Source organism: Chlorocebus sabaeus, chromosome 4, assembly GCF_047675955.1.
Source record: "Chlorocebus sabaeus isolate Y175 chromosome 4, mChlSab1.0.hap1, whole genome shotgun sequence".
Lineage (NCBI taxonomy): Eukaryota > Metazoa > Chordata > Mammalia > Primates > Cercopithecidae > Chlorocebus > Chlorocebus sabaeus.
Window position 1 is genome coordinate 30,066,408 of NC_132907.1, and position 5,917 is coordinate 30,072,324.

Below are 5,917 nucleotides of genomic sequence, written 5' to 3' on the forward strand. Positions count from 1 at the left end.
GGGCGGGACTCTCCTCCGGCTCAGGCCCGGGGCAACCCACGCACCCGACAGCCGCTCCCGCCGGGCGCCGAGGCGAGGGGCGGCAGAGCAGGGTCGGGAGCGCTGAGGCTCCAGGGTTGCCGGAGGCGCGGGCACCCGAGTTTATGCAGCTTGGGGTTGACGCTCGACTGCTGAGCTGCAAATGCACCGGAAGCTTTGCCCACCGCTTGTCCCGTAGGTTCATCGCTTTATTCCCATCGACACCCAGGCACAGGAGAACTAGTGAAGAGAGTTACCTTATGTTGGTTTCTTGGGGAGGAGGCGTGTGGAGAGGAGCGAGCGAGCCCTCCGAGAGAGACGAGGGAGAAAGGCAGAGGGAACCCATAGGGAGAGGAAGCAGGACGCCAGTGCTGCTTCCTTCCACCTTCTCTTTGTCTCTGTTCAACACGGATTCCTCCCCATGGTGGGTCAGCCTTAGAGGTTCGTCTTTGCCCCCCAAGCCACCACAGACTCTGTGTTTCTACTCTGAGTACTAGAGGATGCCCAAGAAAAGAAATCTTGAGGACTTCTCTCTTCGAGACTTTGAGGGCCTCCACCTTCCAGCCACTGTTTCGTCCAAGTCTGGGTTATCCATTCACTAAAGGCTTGCCAGATAAAATACAGCACACTTGGTTCCATATGAATATCAGATAGACAACGACAAATTTTGAGCATAATTTTGAGTTTTATTAACTCTAGCAATCCTAATTCAGTATGTATTTCTGGTTCTTCTTCAATTCCCGTCCAGACAGCAACCCTCTGAGACAGGAAGGGAGTGTGCTCTCACCAGGCACCATTTCCTGCCTCTCCCTCGGTCCCCTCTAAAGTTGGTACACATTCAGCTGCAGGCTAAACCTTCAGGTGTTTTCTGGGGAAGTCCCAACAGAAGTGGAGAGAATAAAGATGGGAGTAGAGATCAGGGGTGAAGTAGTTTAAGGTCACTTAACCAAAAATTAGAAATTTCAAATGCAGGAGCTGAATTCTCCTTTATTGGAGGAATTAACAAGACGTGCTGTGAACATAAGAGTTAAATGGTAGTCGCCTTTTGTAAGCAACTCAAACTGAGGTTTACTTTTGGGATTAATAGTAAACTCCCCAGGCCTTACTGACAGAAGAATGTAGTTGCCCAAATAAACAATCTTTTGATCGGGACTCGGGACCAACCCTCTGAGCACTCAACCTCTTCCTCGCAGGAGCATTTCTCAACTCTGAAGTAATTTGTAATGTGCTGGGAAAACATTTTCAAAAAATGGATATCTAAGATACCGTAAAAGGGAAAACAGTTCTCTCTTTTGAAGTAAGAAATACCATTTGCAGTAAAATTTCTTCTGTTTGCATTTCTGAATTATGTTTCGATAAAGCTAGGCTTATAGTGCCTGAGTGCTGCCTATGACCAAGTGAGGAAGAGTCTAGTGGAACAGTGTGGGTCTGGGGTTTACTGTCCTCTAAATATTACACTGTCTTCTTGGTACACAAAACTAAGAATACCTCCCACTGATGGGATTACTGTAACTGGCCTTTACTTCCCACTGTAGGCTTCCTGGAACTGGCCTTTCAGACTGAGTGGGAGACCCCTCAGACAGCACAATTCTGTCACACTGGCTCTCAGCGGCCACTGTTCCTTCAGGGGTAGAAAAAGTTAACATTTCCCAATAGCACTTTGACTAGAAACATGAATGTGCTGAGAAGCACAGAAAACATATTGTTTTACTGGGAGGTCTCAAATGGCTCCGGGAGGACTCCCTTGAAAAGGCCCTGGCTCCAGGTCAAACTCCAAAAGTGCTGCTCACTCTGCCCCCTGGTGCAAGTCGGTGTGCGGCTCATCCAGAAAGGAATTCCTCCCGCTTTCCAGGTGGTGGTGTGGACAGCTTTGGAGGACCCTGCTTGGGGACCAGTGACTGTTTCTCTGTGTGTCATGAGCTGAAGGCCTGAGGAATCTGAAGATTTGTATTCTCCTCCAGTTTACTCCTTCAACAAGTATTTGTTGATTACCTGCTATGTCCATACCACTCTTCACCAGGCTATCAAGGGAGGCAGGCTTGTGGGTGAAGGGGGAATTCCGAGTCATCGTCGGGAGTGATGAGGATGGGGAAGGGCAAGGAGAGAGGATGGACACACAGGAGCAGTAAAGCTGCCGTATGCCCATGTCTAGCGCTGTGGCTGGCACAAGGTAGATGCTCAGGAAATGAAGCATTCTACTGCCAATGGTGTTTCTTCCTTCAAAAGGAGATAGAGGTGAGTGTCCTCAGGAAATACTTGTTAAATCTCTTTAAGGATGAAATATTCTGGGTGACTTTATGTTATCCCTAAGCCAACATTTTTTCCCCAACTTATTATCTTTTATCGATACTGTTAGGTAAACAGGTGCCTAGGAGAGCCAGGGTGACACCATTTTAAAATGAACTCCATCTGAAATCTAACAAGGCACAGTCATGACCATGGTCCTAAGATGTTTACAGCTAAGGAAGCAGCTTAATAATACCTGCAAGAACAAAATCCTATAACGACAAAATGCCCAGATGCACCAATATCACAGGATAATACATACTTTTAAGATGATTATAGCCATGCTTTGATGTGCCCACACACTAAAATGCCAAGGATAACTTTCATTATATCAACAAAGTGATACATTTTGTCACATTGTCAGCCCACCCACACATAGATATAACTTAGCTTACCCTTTACATAGATAAGACCCCTCTAGAAGAATTTACAACAAAGATGATGTATTCCTCCTCTTGCTTTCTGAGGATGCCCTACTTTGTATCTGAGTAGCTTTCAATAAACTATCTCTTCTCACTGTACTCTGCAACTTGCCTTGAATTCTTTCCTGTGTGAGATTCAAGAACCCTCTCTTGGGGCCTGGATCAGGATACATTTTTCTGGCAACAATACTACTTTAGTAATGTTGTGTACTAAACATAGCTGCTTTTTTGTTTGTTTTGTTTAGTTTGTTTTTTGTTTTTTTGAGATGGAGTCTTGCTCTGTCACCCAGGCTGGAGTGCAGTTTCACAATCTTGGCTCACTGCAAGCTCCGCCTCCCAGGTTCATGCCATTCTCCTGCCTCAGCCTCCCGAGTAGCTGGGACTACAGGCAGCGCTTGTGCCCACGCCCGGCTAATTTTTTGTATTTTTAGTAGAGACGGTGTTTCACTGTGTTAGCCAGGATGGTCTCCATCTCCTGACCTCGTGATCCGCCCACCTCGGCCTCCCAGGGATTACAGGCTTGAGCCACCATGCCTGGTCACAAAGCTGTTTTTTGGTTTATCTTATTTTTCTTCTTGGATGGTTATAAATGTCACAGCAATGTCAGACTCAACATTCCGATCTTGGATTGCAACTGACCGGTAGTGAGTCCTGCAGCCAGAGGTTGTAGGAGATGAGAGTGAGTGTGCATTGACCCAAAGGCAGGCTTGGCATTTCTCGTGAAATCTCTTATAAAAGTTTCCTTGTGGAGATCCTTATTCCTTATGGAATCCTTAAGGAATCCATAAGGAATAAGGGAAATCCTTAAGGATTTTGTCAGACATGCCTTATCTAAGGTTCCTTACAGAGATGCTCTATCTCACTGAAATCTAGCAAGTGATGTTTGGGCTTAGGATGGGAAGGCAAGGAAAGCAGTTAGCTAGAAAATTGGTATTCATCGGGAGCCTACTAAGGAATGCAGTGTGGATATACAGCTCAGGACAACATGCACGTTGTTTAAGTTTGCTTGAATAAAGTAGACCGGCCTCTCCTCTGTCTTTGGCTGGCAAATAAGAACATATCTGGGAGACCCCCATCAAATCCACATGGTTGGCTGCTCGCTCTGTAAGATAATTTATGGAAAAGTTTGTCCAGGAGTTGGCATAAGAAATAATGCTACTGATTATTCAAACAATTAGATATTTATTGATTCCAGACAGAACATTCCATAGCACTCGATGTGGTGGTAGATGGAGAAGGAGGAGAAGGCACTGTCTCTTCCTGTTGGAAACTTGTTGAATAGTTGAGGATTTGAAGCTGATACACGCAAAACAACCAAGTGCCAAGTACAAGGAAGGTCTGGGTCTGAGGGGTTGGAGTGCAAGGAGGGACCTGAGTTAGTAGTGACAATATGGCAGGCCAGGCACTGTGTGTGCCAAATGGACTGAGTAGATCATTTCCGTTCATCTTCACACCAGCTCTATAATATTTGTACCATTGTTTCCCCCATTTACACATAAGGAACCTGAGCCTTAAAAAAGTTGAGGAGCTTCCCCGAGGTCACCCTGCAAGAAAATGGCAGAACTGAGCCAAAAACATTTGTATAGGAGAAGGTAAGAGAAAGGGTGGGTGGAAAATTGTTTAGTGGAACAAACACTGTTTCCTTGCCTTCCTCTATCTTTGAAGTGTGGATAATAATCTCCACCTTTCAGGATTGTTAGTCAGGATAAATGAGAGTGTCTGTGAACATTTCCATTGAGCCACTGCCTGGTGCTCAGTGGGAAGTTAGACGGCACCACATTCGGGAAAGGAGGTGAGGACAGATATCCCATAGAGGGAACTGGGACATGACTGATGTGGAGCAGTGGGAAGTAAGTTTGGAAGGGAAAAGGGACCCAGTTTATAGAGGACCTGAAACCCAAGAGAGAAGGTGAGCATTGATGTGGCATTAAATACTTTAACAAAATTATTAATACTTTTCTGATTTTTATACTAAAAATATACTCATAAGAACTTTGGGGGAAAAAAAGCCCAGAAAAGTGTAAAGGTGAAAATTAAAAATCCCACCCCCCAGAGATAACCACTCGTAACCTTTTTTGTATTACTTAACCTTGATCCTAACTCTATGACATGTGCTAGAAAATATGAAATTATGATCCTAATTTTATAAAATAAAGTGTTTATATATGCATTATATATGCTTACAATATTCTGTATGATTATACTGTATAATAAGCTCTGCTTTTTTCACTCTTTGTTGTGAACATTTTCCTCATACCTAGGTAATATTAGAAAAAAACTTTTTAAGGCTACAGACTATTAACAAAGTATAAGTACCGTAATTTAACAATTTCTCTATTACTGGCTTTTGAGGTTGTTTCCAATCTTTCACTATTAGAAATAGCACTGTGATGAATGTCTTTATATATATATAAAACTTTAACCGCATTAAAAAATTATTTCTTTAGGCTGAATTCCTAGAAATAGAGACACTAGGTCAAAGAATATAAGAGTTTTTAAGGCTCTTGATTCATATTGCCAAATGCCTTTCCAGAAAGGTTGAAGCAATTTCTACCCCCACCAGCAGTGTATGAGAATGCCCATTTTGTGGAAACCTTGCCAACAATGAGTATTTTTTTTTAACTTTGTCTATTTGATAGAGAAAACATAGTATCTTGTTTTAATTTGTATTTCTTGGATTATAAGCGAGGTGGAACTTTTTTTCATAGTTTATTGGCTGTTTGTATTTCTTCTTTTGTGAATTTTCTCTTTGTTTCCTTGATCATTATTCTAGAACAGTACTGCATAGATACCTAATGCAAACCATGTATGTAATTTCAAATTTTCTTGTGCCACGTTAAACAAGTAAAAAAAACAGGTAAAATAAAATTTAATAATAAAACTATTTTAGTAATAACAATCTTAATAATAAAATATATTTAACTAAATACACCCCAAATATTATCATTTCAACATTGACACTAGCTACATTTCAAGTGCTCTTGTGAGCAGTGGCTACCATATTAGTGCAGACTCAGAACATTTCCATCATAGTGGAAAGTTCAACTGGACAACATGAGCATGGAGCTAGAGCTTTTGATTTTTTTTATAAGGAAACTTTATATATTTAGCTTTTTGTCCATCCTATTTGTTGTAGTTTTTCCAGTATGCCATTAACCTTTTAATTTTGTTTATTCTTTTTATTTACTTAT